The following is a 13,907-nucleotide window of genomic DNA, read 5'->3' as shown; positions in this document are numbered from 1 at the left end:
AGCGCATTGGTACTCCAAGTTAACCCATTCTGACCGGGAACCCGTTTTGGTGTTAGCATCATGTTATGCTTTAGCTATTGAAAAAAAGCAGATCTACAAGCTCATAGCGCGCCACCGAGTGGCGCGCTATGAGCTTGTAGGTCTGCTATTTTTGAAAAATCGAAGAACGACTGACATTTTTAGAATCTGATCTCAGGTCAGAATGGGTTAATCAGACCAGTGTGTGTCCAGTGGAAACCTCGTATGAATCTGATCTCAGGTCAGAATGGGTTAAACCTGACTTATACGCTGGATTATCGCGACATTACTAGCTTGCAGCCCTTTGGACCTTTGGAAAGTTGCTGAGTGGCCCCTGAGCCATCTTAAGTTTAGTACTGTCGCTCGGATAGGATACCAAACAATGAACTCTGTGTAGCCTCATATGTTTAAATAACACAAGCTTATAGGTTTATTTTAATTACTTTGAGCATGTCAGTTTTAGCTTATTTTGTTATTGTAATATGGATTAGTCATGGGGCAAGGCAACGTTTTGATTGGGCTCAGTGATGCAGAGGCACTTAAATGGCTTTTTGAATGCAAATGCTATTTGCATTTGCTGAACACTTTTGCGGACCCAGGTAAATTTACGAAGTGAGACTTCGGTGCGCAATGCCAGATCTTTATGTTGTTTATGTTCATGTACAATAGAAGGGTGGCATATGTTGTCCTGATCGGATTGGGAGATCAGAAATCGGCTCCGATCACATGATATTCAAAAGATCGGAATCGGGGAGAAAAGATCGGATTTTGAAATGTAAATCTCAAAGAAAGATGTATAAGCAATGAGATTTTGTAAAAACTGTTGTGTTTATGCTAGTTGTTTTCCTTCTGGTCCACTCCCAGTCGGAGATCATCAAACAAAGACTAGTCACACTCAGAGGCGTGAAAAACTTCTATGATGGAAACAAAGGAGTTTTAACTTGACTTCAGTTCTATAAGCTGTACAACTGTAATTAACCAATACATCATTGTTTTGCTATGACTCCATGCTTTCATAGAAAAGAAAAACGACAGTCATGTACAGTATAGTCACATTCTGCCTGTCAATAATGTAAAGGCAACACAACAGACTATACGCTAGAGTGACGTACATTAGGATATTTGCAATTGTGATATGGCATAAGAGTTATATGAAAACATAAAGATCGGATCGGGAAAGGTTGGTATGTCTCAAAATCAAATGATCAGAATCGGATCGGGAGCAAAAAAATTGGGACATCCCTATAGTTGTGAGTACGGTCACTTTACGGGAGTACTTCTACAACACTATATACATTGCTCAGTCAAATATACTTCCCACTGAGCAATAGTCGGCTATTAGACGTCAAAGCCCTTTTCCGAACGTCGATATAGCTGCTGAAACGACGTTGCTTTAATCTAAGCCTATAGACTGCTATATAACCCATTTTCAGACGGCCATTTAGACATATTTTAGACACAGTGCCACTCATTGAAGACGCGGCAAACTCAATAAAGTGTTGATGTTCTACCTCGCAAGCAGAGGGAGACGTCACACATCGTGTAAATATTGAATATGACTCACTCAACACAACTACAGATGAGTCATGCTGAAGCATCTGTTTGTTTGGGGGATATTTTGGAGCGCCATTGTTCTTGTGGACTTTGTAAATAATTAACGTCCCTCTCAAAAAGAAAAAACAAGAAAAGTAATCCATTCAATAGTTTTTAACCCATTTAGACCTGAGAAAAGATTCTACAAATACCTTCTAAAACCTGACAGTTTTCTGAAAAACCCAATGGGGGTCCTTGATTTTCATGTCAAGGACCCCCAAAAATATATTAAATTGGCCGCCGACCCCCATTTGAATACTGTATATGTTGTTCCAGAGACCCCCTCCCAGAAGCAAAGATTTGAGTTAAAAAGGTTTGCTCTGAAAGAATATATATTCAAAGATTTTCGCCACATTTTCACGATTTTTCAAAAATAGCAGACCTACAAGCTCGTAGTGCGGCACTCGGTACCGCGTTATGAGCTTGTAGATCTGCTATTTGCCCAAAAGGCAAAACGATTTAAATAGGTTGAAAGTGATACTAAAAGATCCACTTCAGCTATACCTAATATATAACTGGTCCTCACTATAAGATGGCACCATTGTCTATACTCTATACGCACTCTGTGTCTCAGAGGAGGGCGGTGGACGGATAACAAACATGCCTGCAACAAGTGGCATCATCGGTAGGCAGATTTGGTCATTTCAAACAAGGCGTTGTTTAATAAATCCAAGCACAGCTTTGGCCTCTGTTTCACATTCCAACTTCCCAGGAAGACAAAAGGCTGTACTGTAGTAGTTGCTACCCCTGTCAATGGCTGAACTTCTAAGGCTGCTGGATTAAGTTAAATCCATGAAGTCAAATTAGGATGTCAAATAAAACAGCCCGTCTTTACAGACCAGGGCCCTGCATGAAGAAGGCCTCCTTTGTGCTACACTTTCAAAGACAAAATAACATGGCTGTCAGAATGTGTGCTGAAATGAGGATATTCCTTGTTCTCAAAACGAGGACAGTGTCCTTTCCACCCACAATGGCCTGTCACCCTCTTCAATTGCCCTGTCACCAAGCCTGCGAGACCACAGGCGTTTGGTTCTCAAACCCTGTCACTTACATCCGTCACGGCAAACGCGCGCGGAATCATTCTTTGAGACATTCAATTATGCTTTCAGATCGAGTTGTCGTCGGACATAGATGTCACACGGCCGCCTCCAGATGTGTGTACTGTACTGCATGCATTTCAGTCAAATATGTAAGACCTTCAATGCTACAAGACAAGCCGAGACGGACATTAAAAATAAGTCCTTGTTATGCAATATGACAGTAAAGGTCCCCACACGCGGAGCGCAATTTCGGATCTTTAAGCGGCGTTTCTCCATCGGTTTGCCGATGAAAAACGTGTCCAGTGTGCAACCAGTTTAACACTCCCAAAACAATCACAATCAAATGCATAGCAACATACAGTAAATATATATTTTTACGTACATGCCAAGTGACTATAGGTTGTTGCACATGCATGTTTCTGCATGTGTTTTGAATTGTTGTAAAATGTGCTCTATGAATAAAGACTAGTTTGATGGCGTAATGGTTTGGTCAGCTGAAGTCCAACACAGTATCAATACAGATAAATAGTATCACGCATCATAAGAGACCTTTCCACAGAAAAGCAAAGTGTAAAAATGGTAAACGGTGCATTTATATATAGCGCCTGTATCCAAGGCACTTTAAATAGATTCTGCATTTACATGCACCCATTAATTCCACGCACCGATGGCAGCGGAAACCATCCAAGGCACTAAGTAACCAGCACATCAGCAATTATGGGTTCAGTGTCTTGCTTAAGGACACTTCCGACACTAAGTCTGGGGGAGTCCAGGTTTGAACTGGCAACCTTGCGGTTACCATCCAGACACTCTGCCCCTGAGCCACCGCCGCCCCCCAAGTGTCTGACTTAACACTCTGACTTCCAGACTTTAAAAGGAGAGTTCCGGACAACCCGTTTTTCTTTTTTTTGTACTGAATCCTGATGATAATGTATGCATGAACCACTGTTAGTGGCGGAAAGAATACATGCATAAAATATATTTTCAAACCGGCATAAACTCACTTTTTGGACTTATATCGCACAACATCAACAGCAGATGTAAAAAATATTTTTTTTAAATTTCCGCACGATTTAAGAAGAGATTTAGCGCTTGACCGGCGGCGTGGGAAAAACGCTGAGGAACGCTCAGCATTAAGTATTATTATTTTTTTGTAAAACTAGCATGTCTGAGAGGTCATTTTGACAGTTTATTTTTATTTTGAAGTTTATTATACTTTGCCCCATGAAGCTTTCAGAAGGTTCCCCTTCCATGAACATCATCATCCATCATCTCAGAAATGTTGGACATCTGAAACATTTTCTAAGTATGAAGGCTGTCATATTTCGGTATAAGAAAAGCGATTGTCCGGAACTCTTTTATAGGAACGAGTTATATGACAGACTTGACAGCTTAAAAACATGTTGTGGAACAATCTGACTCCTAATCATGTTGTCATGGATGTCAAGAGAGCCATGACATGACTATAGAATACCTTCTTCTGGTGTTGTCTGATTCAGTTCATTCAAATTCCATGCTAGAAAAGGCTTTCTTACCTTTATTTGTAGTTGTTACGTCCCCACCAACGAGGCCCAGGTGTTATTTTGCAGCAAAAGCGCATTATTGGCTATTTCCCCTACCATAAGCCCTCAATGAATTGAATGGGGCATTGGGGTGTTGTGCTAATTCACTTATTTCCATCGCTCAACAATCTATAATGTAAATAGTATCCCAAGCGGCACACTTTACTACTTAATTTGATGTAAATAAGCGAATTAGCACAAAAACCCAACCCCCATTGAGGGCTTATATTAGGGGCAACAGCCAATAATGCACGTTTGCACAAAATAACACCTGGACCTCTTTGGTGGGGACGTAACAACTACTAATAAAGGTAAGAAAGCCTCCAAGCATGGAATTCTCCTTTAAGTGACGAGCTGGGAGAGAGACGGAGAGCCAACTGGCGCGCTGTCTGAGTCAGATCCTCATCCACTGCACTGTACACCGGCTAAGGCAAACACATGCACGGCACGCACGGCACAGCACGCACACACACACGGCACAGCACGCACACACACACATGCAGTCTGTGTCCATGCACAGTTTAAACACTCATACATATGGGCATGCATAGACAGACAGGCATGTATGCCAATGTAAAGGTTTATTTACGCACAACACACATACATATGTTGGCATGCAAACACACACACACACACGCACACACACACACACACACGCACACACACGTGAAATGGCTGGCCTCACATTGTGCCACGCACGCACGCACCTCATTTGCATTGTTGTATTCTAAAACTAATTAAGTCTCTAATTAGTCTCTACTGCTATTGGAAGAGAGAGAGAGAGAGAGAGAGAGAGAGAGAGAGAGAGAGAGAGAGAGAGAGAGAGAGATGGAGAGAGAGAGAGAGCGAGAGAGAGAGGGGGGGGGGGTGTATAAAGGTGGGGATTTAGAGAACAATAAATGTATACAATGTGTACAAACTATAAGTGTTGTTTCTCAAAGTGGGGGTCCCAGGGGGTCCTCAAGTGGTTTCCAGGGATCCCCAACAAAACACTGGTGGATGTGCAATTGTGCACAGCATGTGAAACTGCAGCATGTGCTGCATGTGGTAATCAGGGGAATCATTGCCACAAAGCGTGTCTGCGCTGTTTCAGCTGAGCTATTTGCAGGGGTGTAAAGTAACTAAGTGCATTTACTTAAGTACTTAAATACTTTCACTTCTATTCAACTATATATATATACTTTTTGCAACCGCAGTTCATATTTACTATGACATCGTGCATTTCCTGTCAGTCAGTGAGTGTACGACTAAAAATCCCAATACATGGGGTAAAGACCCCATGTATGGTGCTCAGGTCTCGTGACATCACGTGACATCATCAAGGATGGAGATCCCTGATGTCGTAGTAAATGCGACCTGCTGTCGTAATTAAGCCCATATAGAGGGTATGCGCGTGACATCGTCGTACCTGGAAGTTACGCGGGAACGCCCACTGAGTGGCAAAAAACACCTTTCTGGCCTTGACAGCCCATTCATCCAAACAGAAAAGTCCTGTCTCTGATTGCATTAAAACAATGTTAAACTCACCAACATTGCAGCTGAACGAAAAGCTTGAATTATCCTCTTTCTATCTGCAAAGTTTTTGTTTCATGAAAATGCACCATATAAACGCTATGAGCTACTTTCTGTCAAGAAATGCCCTGCATTTGATTATTTTTCCAAGTGGTTGCTTTCAATAACACGACCTTTTGCTGCCTCCTGCATTATGTGACATTTAGAAAGAGGAGGTACGCGGGGCGGTTGAGTGATTTCCAACGAGCGCTTCCAAACTCCAACACTCCACCATGCTGCTCAATGTTTTGCCACTCAGTCTAGATGAGGGGGGCGTGTCCTGATGGGAAAATAATGCATGTGCATACTCTCTATATGGACATCCCTGATGCAACTCTACTAGCAAATCTGACCTCAAACCCTTAGATCTCCATTCATGGATACATGTCAGAACCTGTTCTGACATTCCATATGTTGATCCTTCCCCATCCATCCTTCCTCCTCGATGTCTCCCTTTTGACTGATACCTGTCAATTTAAACGCCATACGGGCCAGCCCCAAAGGTACTAGTGCAAACTAGTGCAAACTAGAGTTCTCAACAGGCCTGACAGCGCGTTGCGTGTTCGAGTCCCGTTCATCACGACCTTTGCTGCATGTCCCTCACCTTCTCTCTCTCCCTCCTTCTGTTTCCTGTCAATCTACACTATCAATACAGGCAGGAAAGCCAAAAACAAATCGTGATAAAAAATAAATAAAACGTCTTTAAATAAATACCCTTTTACAGGGGAGAAGGGGGGGGGGGGGGGAGAAAAATGAACTGTTGTGACTGAATCGCCTGTCTGTATTTGACCTGTAAAAAGGAATAAAAACAAATAAATGAAAAAATAAAATAAAATAAAAACATTTGAAACGTCTATGGGGAAAAAAAATGAATGGGGCATTCTCTTCCGGGCCTGTCGTCGAGGGCGGGACCTCTCTATAGCCTGTGGGTGCGTATATATATACGCAGCAACAAACTATTTTTGGCTAATTGTCCACAGTCCAGATATTATGGGCTGTGATGGATTTGTTCAGTGCCGATATGAGTCAGCCTTAGTATAAGACTAGTCATTAGGACTATAGTCTAAAACAGAAGCATTGGCTTTCCTGGTATTATGGATGTTTGGAGACAGACACAATGACATTTCAAGCGCATAATGAACGCTGGAATGCTTCCTCTATGACTCACACTTTAGGAACGGTGGGATGCCTCCCGGGCATGCCACACGACACGTGTCGTCAAATATGTGACACAAGATGAGAGAGAGAGAGAGAGAGAGAGGGGTGTGGGGGATGAGATAAAACATAAAAGGCAAGAGTGACGCAAAGGAATAACTGAAACTGAAAGTTCTTCCGGAAATTATGTCACTGCACTTTGGCACAAATCTAGAAGGAAACAGAGAGAGAGAGAGAGAGAGAGAGAGAGAGGGAGGGAGTGAGAGAGCCCTCAAATACAGAAGAAACCTATACTGTAGGTTGCCTATACTCAGCAAGCAGGCTCAGGTCCAAACACGAACACAAGCACAGCCACCCACATGATAGACAGACAGAGAAGCCAACCAGCCTTTTATCCCCCTGTTCCCCTCACTGTATATATATTTTTTTTCCCTTTTCGCTTCCTATATGATGAATTCCTGTTCTGTTCTTTAACTACATAGAAGTGTCTATTTGTTTGTCTCTAAATGTTTTGATGAATTGAACAATGTGGACCCTGTTGTAAACAAGTGTAAGGCTTAATTGGGTCGTCCACTCACAGTTAACAGTCTTTGTATTGAGTTTGTGCTTGAAATGTACTGTAATTCTGCAAACTGTTAATAAAGATTTCAATCAATCAATCAATCAACACTAAACCAAATATTTGGGGAAGCCGAAAATGAGAAGCCATATTATGCGGTGAAACAACACAGCCTCACAACAGAGAGCGTCCGCCTGCAGGCAGAGCTGCAGCTCCCCAGAGAAGAATATGCATAAGAAATGAGCTGGAAACTGAGCTATACCACCCGCCTGCACCTGCCTCCCTATACACCCCACTGGCCCACTGTACATATACCAACTGCATCGCACGCACAGCTTGAAAACATGAGAAAATATGAATAGAATCATAATAATACAAAAAAAAAACTTCCATATCTGCTGGGTGAAGTATACTGTAATGTGCAAACACAACAGCAAGATTCGTGAGCCGTTGTGGCAGAAGGAGGTATAGTCCCGACCCCGACCCTTTGGTGTGGTTTGGGCTTTAGATATACAAGCCGGAAATATGGCACGAAGTGGCCATTTTCAAATTTGATTCCTGAAACGGTTTTGGACGTATAATTATGAGGTCTTCACCCAACAGAGACAATGTGAACAGAGATGTGCACCTTTTAAACACATTGGAAAAACGGCACATCTTCTCCCCAAAGGGTTTATGCAAGGTGACTGCCACATCCTCACAAGAATGACCGCATTTTGTTACACAAAGAGCAAATGAGGGAGAGAGAGAGAGAGAGAGAGAGAGAGAGAGAGAGAGAGAGATAGAGAGAGAGAGAGAGAGAGAGAATCAGAGTAGACGTTGAGGACAATGATTGGATGACCTTGTATGCCGTCTGTCTCCAATCAGGGTGAGTGAACAACACACTCCTCCTGATGATCGCTAACCATCACTCTCTGTCTTTCTCTTGACTTCTGATTGTCATGCTGTTGAACACAAGGCTTCGCAGGTCCACAGCAATCACACATGCACACATGCACACACACACGCCAATTCAAGTGATGCCCAGTGCCTGCCTGCAAACCCTCTATCTCTCTCTCTCTCTCTCTCTCTTTCTCTCTCTCCCCAACTATGTGTGTCAGTGTCGTGTGTGATTGCAATCACAGTCACCAGATGTGTGTGTGTGTGTGTGTGTGTGTGTGTGTGATGAGTCTAGGGCACCAGTCACGGACATCCAGTCCCTTTGTCTCAAACACATTCAATAGCTGGATTGGCTTCGCTGACATATATAGCTATGTAGCACACACACACACACATACGCATACATGCAAACGTGCACACATGTGGACGCAGGCACGCACACAGGCAGGCAGGCAGGCAGGCACGCATACACACAGGTTCATATGTGTACAGCGACACACACACACGTAGACACTCCTGGTGTGAATTTTTTACATACGTAGAGAGATTAAAAGAGAGAGACAGACAGACAGGAAGTGAGAGCCAGTGACTTCATTGTTTTCTGGGGCAAGGACACTGTGTCACACACACACACACACACACGCGCGCGCACACGCACATGCACACGCACACGCACACCTCTGCTCTAGAAACAAAGGTCCTGTAACGCTTCGTCAGGCCAATTGTCCTCATGGGAATTATGATCACGTGACCAACAGCCAATGACATCATTCTCATTCTCTCTCTCTCTCTCTCTCTCTCCCTTTCCCTCTCCCGTGCTGACTCGCCCGCCCGCCCGCCCGCCCACACACAGTGGTGATGACAGGAGTTTCCAGAGATCAGGGGGCTGCTTTTTGAGGGAAACCAGGGAAGATGATTGCATGACCGCCATGAATAAAAGAGGACCATGTGAGTGGTGGAGGTTGAGGGGTGACAGAGCTCCCCGCTAGGCCTCAAGTGGCCATGTTTTATTATTAAACCATTCTGGGCGGGAACCCCTTTTGGTGTTTTAAACATTATTGTTATATAATTTAGCTATTGGAAAAACAGCAGATCTACAAGCTCATAGCGCGAGTGGCGCACTACGAGCTTGTAGGTCTGCTATTCTTGAAGAATTGTGAAAATGTGCCACAAATCGTTGAATATATATTCTTTCAGAAGACTTTTTTTTATGAAGTCATTATGACCTAGAAACGCATGTGTGTCACTTTAGCGTTGAACCACTTTAACCATTATCTAAACTTAATTAAAAAAATACAAGCTTGTAAATTTCATTTTTATCTTGAAAATGTGGTGCAAATCTTTGAATATAAATATTCTTTCACAGCTAACGTATTTAACTCAAATGTTTGCTTCTGGGGGGGGGGGTTCGTGGAACAAACATATTTGAGATGGGGGGTCGTTGCGGAATAAATACAATATAGGTATCATTTGTGGGGCTCCTTGACGTGTTTGAGAACTACCGATATAGAAACGTAGCTTAAAAACTGCCGATTTTTTTTAAAGAATCTGCCTCAGTCCTAAATGGTTTAAACAGCCTCCAGTCTGGCCGTCTCTCTGGGAATCCGCTGTCCGCCTGCACGCCACGGGGTCACAGCCTACAGTGATGAGCACGCCGCGGCTCCGTGTCGAGAGGCGATAAGCTGACATCACTGTGTGTGTGTGTGTGTGTGTGTGTGTGTGTGTGTGTGTGTGTGTGTGTGTGTGTGTGTGTGTGTGTGTGTGTGCTGATGTGGCTCTGCACACAGAGGGGGTACTTACCCCTATGGGAGACACGGGGAGAACATGTGAGGGTACCTACCCTAGGGGACACAGGGAGAACATGTGAGGGTACCTACCCTAGGGGACACAGGGAGAACATGTGAGGGTACCTATACCCTAGGGGACATGGGGTGAACATGTGAGGGTACCTACCCTAGGGGACACGGGGAGAACATGTGAGGGTACCTACCCTAGGGGACACGGGGAGAACATGTGAGGGTACCTATACCCTACGGGACACGGGGAGAACCTGTGAGGGTACCTACCCTAGGGGACACGGGGAGAACATGTGAGAGTACCTACCCTAGGGGACACGGGGAGAACATGTGAGGGTACCTATACCCTAGGGGACACGGGGAGAACCTGTGAGAGTACCTACCCTAGGGGACACGGGGAGAACCTGTGAGAGTACCTACCCTAGGGGACATGGGGAGAACATGAGGGTACCTATACCCTATGGGACACGGGGAGAACATGTGAGGGTACCTACCCTAGGGGACACGGGGAGAACATGTGAGGGTACCTATACCCTAGGGGACACGGGGAGAAAATGTGAGGGTACCTACCCTAGGGGACACGGGGAGAACATGTGAGGGTACCTATACCCTAGAAGACACGGGGATAACCTGTGAGGGTACCTACCCTAAGGGACACGGGGAGAACATGTGAGGGTACCTACCCTAGGGGACACGGGGAGAACATGTGAAGGTATCTACCCTAAAGGACACGGGGAGAACATGTGAGGGAACCTACCCTAAGGGACACGGGGAGAACTCTCTGACTGGAAAACACATGTCTGCAAGCCACGTTATACGGCTTTGTCCTATTTGAATAGCTCCTGTTGTAAAGGGCACAGGAAAAACCGATAACGTACGTGTGACTACATTTAGACATGGCAACTAGGGGCCGAGGCTAAGACATTGAATTGGTTTTAATTTGCGTTTTCCTTTCATGTCATGTGGAAGCAGGGAATCATAGCTTCAAATTGACATATTGGTTGGTCACTTTGACACACCAGTTTTGAAGATATGGCTTATAGAGTAATGTATTGCAGAAAACAGCGAGTTGAGAAAACAGGCTCATTTATGTGTAAGGTTCATCTATGTGTTCATTTTGTATGTTAAAAAAATAATAATCTGTTTTTCTCATCTCCTGAACAGTTAGTCTAGCCACCATGACTGTCTCTGTATCAAAAAGCGTCACATATAATGAGCTCAAAGGCTATATATTTCCGTTTCCATATTTGTTTTCCGGGGGTTCTTAAACAGACGCTTTCAGGTGAGCATCTGGGGAGCTGATTTGACTGAATAGAGTCAGACTCAATTTCCCATAACCCTTTGCACGCCGGAGCGACGGACCTTTTTGCGATGACGTCATCAAAACGCGTCTCATATCCCATTCTGTCCGTATGTCTTAAAACTGATATAACTCGGGGCAACTCGCAAATCGCAGGGAAAGTGTTCTACGATGAATTAACTTGAGCAACTCGTGAAAAGAAGTCAAAGGGTTAAAGGTCGTATAAGTGATTTTTTTTCTTTGTTAGAATTAGTGTAGCCTATAGGCATACAGTATAGCCTATGTGTTTATTTAATAACTTTAGATTATGATATAAATCATTGTCAATATAGTGTGTTTGTTCAGTAACAGGGGTCCTCCCTGTCGCTCCAGCAACACACAAACACTTATTTTTCATCGGGATACCACTTTTATCCAATCAGGAAAGACAACTCATGCAGCACAATTGGAAGGGATGAAACAAAAGACTGCAGGTGTTACCAGACCAGTTTGGAATGCAGGGAAAAACACTGTGTCAGCTGCTAAACATTGGCTACTCTCTCTCCTAATAGGCTGAAACTGGCCTCCCACATACACATGAATTTGTCACATTTGCTTAATCATTAGCTGACAAATTATACTCTTGCCCAACATAATTGAATGCATGTGTTAAATAGCTGCAGGGGTGTTCCACGAGGCATTTGAAGATAGACTACAAAAGACTGAACATGAATGACAACAGCTTTATGTAAAGTGGTTAATGGAGAGCCATGCACAGCACTGATTCACTTAACTAACGAGGGGAGGGGAGAGGAGAGGAGAGGAGAGGAGGACACATTTTCAAATATACTCCAATATAGATCCCTTCCTTCCTTCCTATTGATGGGAGCAGACTCACCTCAGGTTTACAATTAGGTAAAAAAATATTCAGGTTGGGCTTATGGTTAAGGATTAGAATCATTTTGGCTATTTTCAATGGCGTCCAAAAAGCTTGAAGTCCTCGCGAGTGTATAGTAATACAGACATGTGAGCGTGGTGAGTGCGTGCGCGCATGCACACACGCACGTGCGTGTGTGCGTGCGTATGAACGAAGAACAGGAACAGCGGGTCAAGGGTCAAATTGAACATGAGGGGCGACATCGGAGTTATCTCAGAGGACAGCGTGCATATGGTGTGTGTGTCCATGTGTGTGTGTGTGTGTGTGTGTGTGTGTGTGTGTGTGTGTGTGACTGACTTTATCTTGGGAATTGTCCGCTCCTCTGGAACCAGTATGAGCACGTTAGTCATGTCTGGCAACCAGACAGAGAGAGAGATAAAAGAACGGCAACATGCGATGCAAGAGATACGCGGCTCAGCGCGAGCATTATATACGACCACGACGTTATACCATGAAGTAGATTATGGATGTTAAACACATTCCACGCATTATAGTGTAATTGACACGATACCGTGACTGCCGGGGTTGTTTAATTATTATGTATTTGCGCCTTTGATCCATGAAAATCCCCCTGAAAATAGTCCCACGATTTGTTATTGAGCTGACAAAAAGCAACTTCCGCGATCCGCCTCACAGACAAAAGAGCAAAGCGAGCTATAAGATCGTCCATACCCCCCTCGTTCACTTTGCATTGGATTTGCATTTCCCAGAAGCCCTTGCCAGCGAGTTATAGTTTGATTTCCGGTTACGTCAACACAACGCGTGCGCCTCGTCACGATGTCCGCGACAAAGACGGATCTATTCTACACTCATAGCTGAATATAAATAAAATAAAAAAGACTACAAGCTGTGAGCTTGTACTGTAGATCTGCTATTTTTGAATAGCCAACGGTACAAGAAATGACACGGATGCTTTCCCGGTTGTAATGGGTTCAAAAAAGATAGGCATAGTATCGGGGAATATCAGAGAGAGAGAGAGAGAGAGAGAGACGGGGAGTGACACGCAGCAAAGGCCGTCGGGATCGGTATTCAAACCCGCAACACTGCATTAGAGCCTATGTGGTGTGTGCCTGGACCGTTAGGCAAGCAGGCGCCCGCCCTCAGAGTTCTACTGAAGTATAAGTAGCAACACCACAACGTATAGAATTACTTTTGCAACAAGTACAAGCCTACTGTATACCTTCACTAATTTAGTGAGTAAAAGTTTTTCAGCGTTGTAACTCATGTAAGGAGTGTGTCTAGGTCTGGACACTCGGACACTGAAGCCGTGACTTGTACTTTTAGCCGGCATTACAAGTTCACAACGCGTCACAATGTGGTGCGGTACTGTACTGTACTGTACTGTACAAGCCCTCCTCCCTGGTCTGTGTGTGTCTGTCTGTTAGGCTTTACAACAGTGACACTTGGTGGTGAACAAACGGTATAACGCTCAGACCTAGCCAGGGACACAGGGACAGACCCTGCAGGGACACAGGGGCAGACCCAGGGACACAGCCACACACATAGCTGAGTGGTTTCACCACAAAAAAAAAACACAT

The 13,907-nt window shown here is 44.2% G+C and overlaps 1 protein-coding gene across 1 annotated transcript in view; it reads right to left on the bottom strand.

Moving 5' to 3' along the window:
• LOC308336688 (catenin delta-2-like) overlaps nucleotides 1–13,907 on the bottom strand; it is a gene marked incomplete at both ends in the record, with an annotated part of 436,833 nt that overhangs the window by 155,801 nt on the left and 267,125 nt on the right. The window lies entirely within an intron of this gene.

This window comes from Protomyctophum bolini (genome assembly GCF_963924005.1).
Source record: "Protomyctophum bolini genome assembly, chromosome: 21".
NCBI classification, from domain to species: Eukaryota; Metazoa; Chordata; class Actinopteri; order Myctophiformes; family Myctophidae; genus Protomyctophum; species Protomyctophum bolini.
The sequence above is the reverse complement of the archived record's forward strand: the minus strand, read 5'-3'. Positions and strand labels throughout refer to the sequence as shown.